Below are 11528 nucleotides of genomic sequence, written 5' to 3' on the forward strand. Positions count from 1 at the left end.
GTGCCCATATTCACTCACCACTACTACCAAGGAAGCATTTATCATGGTATTAGATGCACCCCCACCTCAACAGACCAAGGGGTCATGGAGAACATGGAATGTATCTCATTTATCTTTATTTTTCAAGCCTCTAACCAAAATGCCATGCACATAGTAGAGGTTACTAAATAATAAATTAACTCAGATAGATTCATGTCACCTGCCTTCTTATTCTGTGGGGTTTTTTTTTCCCTCCCCCTCCACCTCAGTGAAGACATGGCTTAGCTAAGGGAGAGATTACCATGTTGCAGAATGGGCCAATGCCTCACTCTTCCCCCGGGCATTTCCAATATCTGTAGAAATTCCACTGCAAATTAATTCTTGGGGGTATGATACTATCTCTAACTAAATTACAAATATCCGGCATAGGATTTAGCTGAGTGACTAAGAAACCCACGTCCCACATCAGAGAGCCTGGGTTTCATTCCTGGCTTTGTCTTATGACTCCAGCTTCCTGCTAATGCAGGTCCTGGGTGGCAGTGGTGGCAGGCCATGCATGTGGGAGACTCGGATTGAGTTCCCAGCTCTCAGCTTTGGTCCCAGACCAGCCTTATTCATGGTGGCTTGTGAGCCAGTAGAAGAAAACTCTCTCTCAAATAAACAAAAACTTAAGCAAATAAAAGAGCCTCCAGCAGAAGGAGTTAACATTGGATAAGTGTTATAGGAATACTAAGAGGAAACAATTCCAGAGCAGGAGTTTAGGGGGCTGGTAAGGGATAGTTCTATATGAGGTACCATGAAGGAAAGTCAGAATAACCCAGGAGGCAAAACGGGGTGGGTGGGGTACAGAGCTGGATCAGGGGAGTGTGGGGGCAACAAGCAAATCCTTCCTCCTTTACAATGCGGTCAAATGTCTTCCCTGTATATAGTTTGACTACTAAACATCCCTGGTAAATCTCCTTTTTGCTAGAGTGCTGGAAAATCCTTGTGTAATTTTCCAATTTTAATTCACCTTAATCTGAAATATAAATATGTGGCTCATGGCATTTTTAAGAGGGGTGGGTGTTTGATGAGATAAAATGAGTGACATTAGGATGTCACAACTCCAGAAAGGTTTCACATCTCTGGTGTCGAGTTTCCCGGTGAGTGGGAGTTTGATGAACTGAAAAATGAAATGGCTTCCAAATCACTCTGCCCTACTGTGCTCATTGGTGAACACACACCCTTCCCACACTGCTGAACATCTCCCAGGGTTCATTCACCCTGGGAAGCCACAACTTGGCACCCAGCTGGCAATTTGAAAAGGGCAGTGAAAGACAGTGCTCACAGCCCATAGATAGCACCAGGAGCCTCTGGGAGGCCTAGCTGGGGAGTGGGAGGAGACAGGGTGGTGAGACCAGCCAAGGCCATTTGGACGGCCATCCAGGTTACAGTACAAAAGCCTTCCTGGGAACTCTCAGGACAGTGACAGTTTGGAGCCTTGGGCTCACATTTCACTTTAAAAGAGGCCACCACCTAAATAGGTTGAGATGCTCCTTTCTGGCTCACTGTGGTCAGAAGTTCATGCTACCCATGAGAAGACAGGAAGGGCCCAATAGACAGCCGGATTTGACCCTCAGGCAGCAGTTGCTACTGCCTTGGGTTGAAAGAGGCAAGAAGAATGTTTATGTGGTTGTAGGCAATTTAGGACTAGATTTCTTAAACCTTTTTTTCATCTATTTATTTTATTTTTACTCATTTGAAAAGGAGAGAGACAAAGATCTTCCATCAGCTGGTACATTACCCAAATGCCCACAACAGCTAGAACTAGGCCAGGTCAAAACCAGGAGTCTGGAACTCAATCTGGATCTCCCACGTGAGTGGCAGGGCCCCAAGTCCTTGAGTTATCATCATCTGCTGCCTTCCAGGCTATGCTTAACAGGAAGCTGGAACCAGAAACAGAGCTGATGGGGCTCAGAGAAGATGCCCCAGGCAGTGGCTTAATCACTGTGTTGAATGCTGGTGCCTGTAGAAATACGTATATTTAAAGAAATATATTTATTTCTTTAAGCTATGGAGCACATAGATCCCTATGCACAAGTGTTACTTTGGATGGATATTTCAAACAGGGAAGAGAGCTTCAAGAGTCTACTGGCTCAGGATTCATGTTATTCGTCTTCCTTTCAGAGACAACAAAGCAGATGGCATTGCTGAAGTACAGATGCATTCACAAGTGTCCTGTAATGTACAGACTTTTGTTTGTACCCGGAGGATACTTGACTTCCTTGATTGCCCTCTCTTTTTAAACTCTACAGCTGCTACTGAAAGGAATGAGGGTGATACAGATGAGGCTTCCTAAATTTTTTTCTTTATTTTTTAATTAATTAAGTAATTTGAAATGCAAAATTACAGACCAAGAGGAAGAGGGAGACATAGAAAAAGAGAGATCTTCTGCCCACTGACTCACTCCCCAAATAACCATAACAGCCAGGGCTGGACCAGGCTGAAGCCAGGAGCCTGAAACTCCACCAGGTCTCCCACATGGGTGTCAGGGGTTCAAGCACTTGGGCCATTTTCTGCTGCTTTCCCAGGCACATTAGCAGAGAGCTGGATAGAAAGCAAAGCAGCTGGGACCTGAACTGGCACCCATACAGGATGCCAGAACCACAGGTTGAAGATTCATTCACTGTGCCAAAATATTTTTCTTTAAAGAGATTCCATTACTGGAGTTATGATTAAGTTGGCAGAGAAATGAACGTGCATAAGTTTGACAGACATGTGAATTTTACTCTTTTAAGATTTTTTTTTTGTTAAGTTTCATTCATTTGAAAAAAAGGAAAGAGAACAGTTTCATCTATTGGTTGAGTTTCTAAATGCACACAATGGCCAGGGCTGGGCCAGGGCCAGAGCTGGGAGATTCAATCCAGTCCTCTTAGGGGTGATAGGAACCCTACTACTTGAGCCTTCATCGCTATCTCAGGAAGTAGAAGTCAGGAGCCGGACTGGGAGTGCAGCCCATACACTCTGTTGTAGGACATGGGCTTCCTAACCACTAAGCCAACAACTGCTCCTCTTGAAAATGTTTATAGGGTCCAGCATGTTAGCTCAGTGGCTAAATCCTCACCTTGCATGCACCAGGATCCCATATGGGTGACAATTGGTATCCTGGCTGCTACACTTCCCATCCAACTTCCTGCTTGTAGCATGGGAAAGTAGTCAAGGATGACCCAAAACCTTGGGAGCCTTTACCCATGTGGGAGATCCAGAAGAAGCTCCTGGCTCCTGGATTCAGATCAACTCAGCTCTGACCATTGCGGCCACTTGGGGAGTGAACCAGTAGACAGAAGATCTTCTTCTCTATCTTTCCTTTTCTCTGTAAATCTGACTTTTCAATAAAAATAAATAAATCTCAAAGAAAAAAAGAGGGAAAATATTTTTATTGCAACAAGACCCTTTTTTTCAGTGAAATCTGCCCCTAACCTCAAAGTAGACAACAAAAAGTGTAGACATCCTTTGGTTCAATTGAGGTGGGGCCTTCAGCCCTGTCTTCCCCCTCTCAATCTCTGGGAAGAGTATCTGTCACAAATTCCAGAATTCTGCCATCAGCACAATCACGAATTCTCAATCTCCAAAGGAAATGTTGTCATCTACCCTTTCAATGGATGTCTCACACTATTACAGCACATTTGGTGGAGTTCCAGTGTGTTTGGAAGCTAGCAGGTATGGTAGGAGTGAGTTTAAGGGATCACCACCAGCTCTGTTCCAGGGGCTCTGCACCTTGCGTGCAGCTTGTTGTATATGTCACATAAAGTTCTGGTTGGAAAGGTCTTAGAAAGAACCAGAGAAAGCCTGGAGAATGGACAGAGCATGGCACAAGCTTTCGTAGGTCCACGGCATGTCAGCTTAATTTTCCCAGCTAAGTACACCTCCCACCAAGCTGCTTGCTGGGGCCTGTCTGCAAAGCTGACAGGAGACAGTTGATTACCTAGAGTTTTCCCCCAGCAGGTAATGAGCAAGCAGCAGACAAATCCAAGTCACCCCTCAGAACCATTCCAAGGCTTGCGCTTGGGTCTGCCTTCCTAGCTCCCCCAGGGAGCTGTGCCACACAAGTAGTTTCCATGCTGGGTCAACTGAGGCATGCAATGGGCTCTTTGGAATCTGACAAACCCTTTTCCTGGAACAAGGAAGGTTTGAAGTCAGAGCTGAGCTTTGGGGCTCGCTTCAGGTTGCTGCTGACTTTAGCCAAGAAACAGCCTGCAACCAGCTCTTGAGTACCTCTCTCAGCCATCGGGCCCAGGAGGTTCACCATGTTCCCTGGGCAGTTTGAGGTTGACTCACGAAATGTCCTGTTCTCTGAAAGCTGGCCACTGCAGCAGGGCATACGCCAAGAGTGCGTTGCCTCCACGGGTCAGGGACAGATGGCCACGCTTCATGATTAAAGACATGAGTTCCCCAGATGAGAGAGCAGGGTTCCAGCAGCCATCAGTTAGGGATCTGATCAGCCCTCCAAGTCTCAAGAACCTGGGCCCTACACTAAAAGGACTTCGTGTGCTCTACATTCTCATCACATGAACCCAGGGGACAATAATAAAGAGCCCAAACTTGGAAGCCAGACTAAGTTCAAGTGCTTGTCTCTGCAAAAGCGAGCACTGACCATTCCCAGCTCCTAGGGCCACTGCAAGAAAGGCGTTAATGCTAGGATGTGTGAAGTCTTTGAGCAGTCAGGGCCTGCACAGAGCATGAGCGGGGTGAGTAGCTTCTGCTTTCATCTGGACCCTGCATTTTTTTAAAAGATGTATCTATTTTTATTGAAAGTCAGATCAAATTTATAGAGATAAGGAGAGACAAAGACATTCCACCCACTGGTTTACTTCTGAAAAGCCCGTAACAGCCGGAGCTGAGCTGATCCAAAGCCAGGAGCCAAAAGCATCCTTTGGATTTCCATGTGGGTGCAGGGTCCCAAGGCTTTGGGCCATCCTTGACTGCCTTCCCAGGCCAAAAGCAGGGAGCTGGAAGGGAAGTGGAGCAATAAGGACACAAATCAGCACCCATATGGAATCCTGGCAGTTGAAGGGGAAGAATTAACCAATTGAGCCATTGTGCAGGCCCTAGACCTTGCCTGTTCCTCTTACCTGTGCTTCAACCTCCCTTGCAGCCCCACCGCAGCCCTACTCTGCCAAGATTTCTCTTGGGCCCTAAAATCAAGGGGCTGCCTCTACCTCTTGCACTGCCCTCCCCCTTCCATTTAGACATCCAAAACTCTATAGTGTGACGCGTGCGCTGGAACGGTTCCAGCATCCTGCTCCAGGACTTGCTGGCAGCAGTACACTTGTGATTTGGTTGGAAAAGTCACTTTTCACCTCCTGTCCTAAGCTGCTAGGGAAAACAGTCATGGGGCCCAGCTTGACGTGTCTGCAATTCTCTGGTAGCTGTGAGTGACTGACTGCACAGTGGAGACTGGAGGGCACCCCAACCCCAGCCCAGCATTTGTGGAACAGACTGCTGAAGCTTGCTTAGGTGAGCAATTTGCTAGAAATTCAGGGATCATGACCTCTAATGTTTGCCATTTGGCCACTCATTCTTCATCCAGTCACTTCTGCGTTCTGCCTTTATACAACTGGGGTTAGGGTCCAGCACAGTGGCCTACCGGCTAGTCCTTGCCTTGAACACACTGGGATCCTATGTGGGCGCCAGTTCTATTCCTGACAGCTCCAATTCCCATCCAGCTCCCTGCTTGTGGCCTGGGAAAGCAGTCGAAAACGGCACAAAGCCTTGGGACCCTGCGCCCGCGTGGGAGACCTGGAGAAAGTTCCTGGTTCCTGGCTTCGGATCGGCGCAGCACCGGCCGTTGCACTCACTTGGGGAGTGAAACATCGGACGGAAGATCTTCCTCTCTGCTTCTCCTCCTCTCTGTATATCTGACTTTGTAATAAAAATAAATAAATATTTAAAAAAAAACTGGGATTAGACCATCTCTGAGATAGCTTTAAGAAGAGACTCTAATGAATGTGATTGCCAAGTGCCTCCTTAAATAGAAGGAATCGCAGGCAAAAATGCTGTGTGCCGTGAAATTTGGTCTTTCTCCCTTCCCTTGCAACTGGAACCACAGAATCAATCATGTTTTTCTAAGTGCAGTGTCCCCAGGACAAAAAGTGAATTGGTGGCTGAGTCAGGCTTGCCCTTAGAGGAGGAGTGGCCCTTAGCCCCAGGGGCATGGTGTCTTGGGCTGGGGTTGACTTTGCCTCAGTCAATGCCCATCCCTTCCTGGGCGTCCAGCCAAGATGCCAGGGTTGCGAGTTTCTCTCCTTTCAGAGGAAGCTTTGTTTAGGGGTTGAGTCTCCACCATGCCCTTTGCCATTTATCACCATTCTGTTTTCGCAGATGTAAACTTAACTATCTTTTATGGAGTGTCTATTGTACTCTGGGCACTGTGCTAAATGCATTCACCTACATTATCTTGTTTAATCCTTGGAGCAACTCTGGGAAGTAGGTGTCATTACCACTCCTATTTTACCTGGGGAAATAGACACCTGGGGGAGCAAAACAAGTTACTAGGTAACACTAAAGGCCAGGGGCAGAGCTGGGATTCCAATTCCGAGCTCATTCCTCTCCCACGTTTCCTTATCATCGTTGCCCTACATTCATATGCTTCCAGTAGAACAGAAAGGCAGACTGCAGTGCAGAGAAATCACTGCCCAGAGCTTTCAAGCCGGTGGGGTCTTCTGGCTACAGCCATGGGAAGGATTTTGTAGGTATGGCTAGTGAGCGCTCCCTCTGCTTTAGGGGTGGTGAGGGTATAGGAATGAGGGTCCTGTGCCCCAGACTGAGAGACCTGCACCAGGTCCATGCACTGTCACAGCGTGGCCCGCAAACTCCAAGAGGCAATCTGAAATGCAGAAGGCATGGGGCAGTCAGCTCCACTCGGGCCCTCTCCTGTGGTTGCTTGTCATCCCCACTTCTGCCAAGTCAGCCAGACTTGGGAGGGTGGCTCACCTGCTAACGAGGCATTCCTCCGCTTGTCCACATCCAACTCTTCAAGTGGTCTCAGACTGTGATGTGCACAAGAGAGGTGCACAGGCCAAGGGAGAAAGAAAACAAGGGAGGGGACCCTTCTAAGCTCCTTGGAGTTCTCCCTAGAGAGATGGAAGCACTGATCACTAGTCCCTAAATCAATGGTAAAGTGGGGTTACCATTTTTTCTAACTTACAAAATGTTGGGGGTTGAGGGGTAAGTAGGTAGGTTACTGACAGAGGCTGCAGGTTTCCGCAGAAAATTTGTTCTCTCCTCTCCTATTTAGAAAACTCTAAGTTTGTTTGGCACAGTGTGACCAGTTAGTCTATAGTTTCAAGCTTTCCTGGCCTCTAAGGCCTTTATGTATAGGACTATCAAGACACAGCTAGAGAAAACTGGCTCCGATGAGTAAATCACCCTATGACAGTTTCTTTGAGCTCCTACCTCCAGCCTTCTGCCTGGAATGCAAACGTGATGGCTGACCTACTACAGCTGCCTTGGATCATAAGGCAGCTTTGAGGATAGCATCCAGGGCCAAGGTGATGCTGGGGAAAGCCAGAAGTAGTTTGGGATTTCTGCTAAGTTCAAAGAGCCATCATTGTTGCCTGAGATTGAATTCCCTGGGAATTCTTTGACATGAGACAAGAAACCCTTGTTCTCTCTTGTAGGAAGTCTAACTGTGGAACAGGGAGAAGAACTTGGAATTTCTAACTGGTCAAGGCCCTCTGCTCCAAGCATCTCTTAAACACAAACACCATAGTCTGCCTGTCGACCACAGCAAGATCATTGTCAGCTTAATAAGAATCATAGCCGCTTCAGAAAGACAACTGTTTCATATTAAAATGGATAGAGGGATTGCATGTATAAAAAACTCCTCATCTGACTTTATACCCAACTGGCCACAACTTGACCCCCTTGGAATGCCCTACAGACTCCCTTGGAATCCTTCCTCAAGGCCAGGTTAGGGAACTGCTTTCTGTGTGCCAACACATAGGGCGCACACATCTTTTTTTTTTTAAAGATTTATTTTATTACAAAGTGAGATATACAGAGAGGAGGAGAAACAGAGAGGAAGATCTTTCGTCTGATGATTCACTCCCCAAGTGAGCCGCAACGGCCGGTGCTGCGCTGATCCGAAGCCAGGAACCAGGATCTCCTCCAGGTCTCCCACATGGGTGCAGGGTCCCAAAGCTTTGGGCTGTTTTCGACTGCTTTCCCAGGCCACAAGCAGGGAGCTGGATGGGAAGTAGGGCAGCCAGGATCAGAACCGGCGCCCACATGGGATCCCGGGGCGTTCAAGGCAAGGACTTTTGCCGCTAGGCCACGCTGCCGGGCCCGGGCGCACGCATCTTGACTTGACTTGCTGGTAAGTGTCCTGGGAATAGGGAGTGTATGTTTAAACATGGTACCTGGCACAAGGCAGCTCCACATCACATATACTGTTGAGCAGATGAATGCTGGACTCATTTTAGTACTATATTAAAGGTCTTCACCCTCGAACATCTACAGATCAGGAGTGCCCAGTCCACATGGTAAAAACTAAATGAGGAAAATGGTTTACAGGCCATGCCTTAGTTCCTGGTTTTTTGTGTGTTTTGAGAGCCACCCAAGCTGCATCTCTTACTGTTAGATGATGCTGCCAGGAGCCCACTCTGGAATGACCACCACAGCCAGGGAAGAGGCCACAAGCAGAGACAACTGCCGCTGTGGAAGTGGGCAGTGCTGGTGGTAGAGGGCCAGCAGACAACGCACGGGGTACCTGCTCCAGCCTGCATAGGGCAGCCCCTAGCCAAGGAGGCCCAGAATGCTTACTTTCTCCCTGATCCCCAACCTGCTCCACACATAAGCTGCCACGGAACAGCCCTAACTAACCTGACCGGCAAGTATCTGCTCTGGCTAGAACGTGAGTTCTGTGCAGATAAACAACTGCAACCTGTATTGCTCATTCCCGTGAACCCAGCACATGGAACAGCACTCCTGATGGATATTTGTCGGCTCTGACTAACCCAGATTCCAGGCCCTCAAATCATGCTTCCAGGGAAGCGGGTGAGCCTTGATCTTGGAGTCTGTTAGACACATTCACTCAGGGATCCATGGCACCCTTGCTAATGGCCAGGTCTGCCTGGATTCTCAACACTGATAGGCCTCCCTTTCACCTGCTCCTGTGATCCCTGGAAACCTTTTCTTTGTAAAAGATTTTTTTAAAAATTTTATTTTAGTGGGCCCGGTGGCGTGGCCTAGCAGCTAAAGTCCTCGCCTCGAGCGCCCCGGAATCCCATATCGGCGCCGGTTCTGATCCCGGCAGCCCCACTTCCCATCCAGCTCCCTGCTTGTGGCCTGGGAAAGCAGTCGAGGACGGCCCAAAGCTTTGGGACCCTGCACCCGCATGGGAAGAGCCGGAGGAGGTTCCTGGTTCCCGGCTTCGGATTGGCGTGCACCGGCCCATTGCGGCTCACTTGGGGAGTCAATCATCGGATGGAAGATCTTCCTCTCTGTCTCTCCTCCTCTCTGTATATCCAGCTTTCCAATAATAACAATAAAAAAAAATCTTAAAAAAAAAAATTTATTTTAGAAAGTTAGATCTACAGAGAGAGGAGACTTAGAGAGAAAAATCTTCTGCCTGCTGGTTCACTCCCCAAGTGGCCACAATGGCCAGAGCTGAGTTGATCTGAAGCCAGGAGCCAGGAGCTTCTTCTGGATCTCCCACATGGGTGCAGGGTCCCAAGGCTTTGGGCTGTCCTCAACTGCTTTCCCATGCCACAGGCAGGGAGCTGGATGGGAAGTAAAGCACCAGAACACAAAACAGCTCCCATATGCGATCCCAGCACACACAAAGAAAGGACTTCAGTCACTAGGTGAATATTCAGCCTCTCTGAACCTCTGTTCATTTGTTAGTGAAATAAATCACAGGGTTATTGAGAAGACTCAGTGACACAGTATATTAAGTACTTCCTCGCATGTAGTAACTGTCCTATAGATACTTGTTGACTCCTTTTGTTTGGGGAGGGGATTGTTTCTATGTAATTTGCAGCGTGGCTGGAATGGATTCCTGTGATGACCATTTCTCACCTGGCTCCTTTTGTATAAAGCGTCTCCTATAGCAATGCCCAGCCTCTGGCCTGTCTGAAGAAGCAGTGCACCTGACATGGGTCGTTTTCAGGGGATAATCGAGTGTGCCCTACACTTCAATCACCTCCTACTCATGTGAGGTCCCTGGGAGCATGTTTCCCAAGCCGCAGCAGAAGAGGGTTGAGCTGTGCTTGAGGAAAATGAGGCAGAAGGCAGGGAGGCAGAAGAAGAGCAGAAGGGCCAGGGTAGTCAAGTCACTCAGGTACAGCCACTAACTTCAACCTGCCAGGTCACCATGGTGAGTCTCACACCGTAGCCACACTAAATAACTGATTCAGGGTACGCTCCGCCATTACCCCAAAATGGTCTATGCTATGTGGACAGAAGACAAGCCAGGCGAAGGCAGGGCTCCTGTGTGGGAAGCCACCTTCACAGAAACCTATGCCACCCTGCCGTGGTTCCCGTTCCCACCCCACACACTGACAGGGCAGAGTCTGTCTCCCTGGCCTCCCCCTGCCCCCAGAGACTCCCTGCCTTTCCTTTCCTCTTCTGCCCCAGTGGACCTCCGAGGGCGGGCGGCCTCTGTCAGGGGACCATCTCTCTCCCCCGGATGTGGCATTGTCCACCGTCAGCCGTGAGGGACACCGTGACAACCTAAACCACAGAGAGACATTTTTGGAAGAACAGATAATTTCAAAAGACATTAAGTTCCATTCAGGGACACACAATCGCCAATCAACAAAATGAAAGGGGAGTGTTGGCCCCACAGGGAACTAGCTGAAAGGCAGCCTGGTGGGTGAGAACCTGGGGAATTGCTTTCTCACAGAAGTGGGGAGGGACAGCTCTCCCCTCAGCCACCAACCCTTCCCCAATGGGAACCAGGTCTGCAACCCCATCCGGGGCCTCCCTGGCGGGACTGACCAAGGCTCCCTCATCAGAGGTAGCAGCAGGGCTCTGCTCAGCTGACAGAATTCTCTGGAAGAGAAAAAAAAAAGCCCGCCCGCATCAGTGAGTCAGTCCTGAGAAATAATTAACTCTCCTCACGCTTCCTGGAGGCCCAAAGGGCTGAGTGCTGAAGAAGACCACGAAGAGTGCTGAAGGCGGCCAGTGTGGGAGGGGAGCCCCGCTGCTGGAGAGGTGCCAAGACCCAGGCAGTCAGGTCTGCTCTCAAGGCCACAATACTGCCCTGGGAAGGGGGGTGGGGGAGTTTGGGAGGGAGATGTTGGCTTGTGTGCTAGATTTTATAAGCCAGTGTGGTCCCCACGACTCAGAGAAAATGCAAGTCAAATATGAGCCCCAGACCAGGCCTTGGAATGCACCACTTGGGTTAACAGGTAAGGCATGAGAGCATGGTACATTGGATGGATGCCCAGTGTAGTGGGATACTCAGTGTGAAAATCATTGCTCATGAACCTCACACACATAGCCCAGATGCACAGAGCCTGGCAGGGAGCACGGGTGCTTGTGATTCATGGTGGGTGTCTCTCCTA

Source organism: Ochotona princeps, chromosome 10, assembly GCF_030435755.1.
Source record: "Ochotona princeps isolate mOchPri1 chromosome 10, mOchPri1.hap1, whole genome shotgun sequence".
In the NCBI taxonomy this organism is placed as follows: domain Eukaryota; kingdom Metazoa; phylum Chordata; class Mammalia; order Lagomorpha; family Ochotonidae; genus Ochotona; species Ochotona princeps.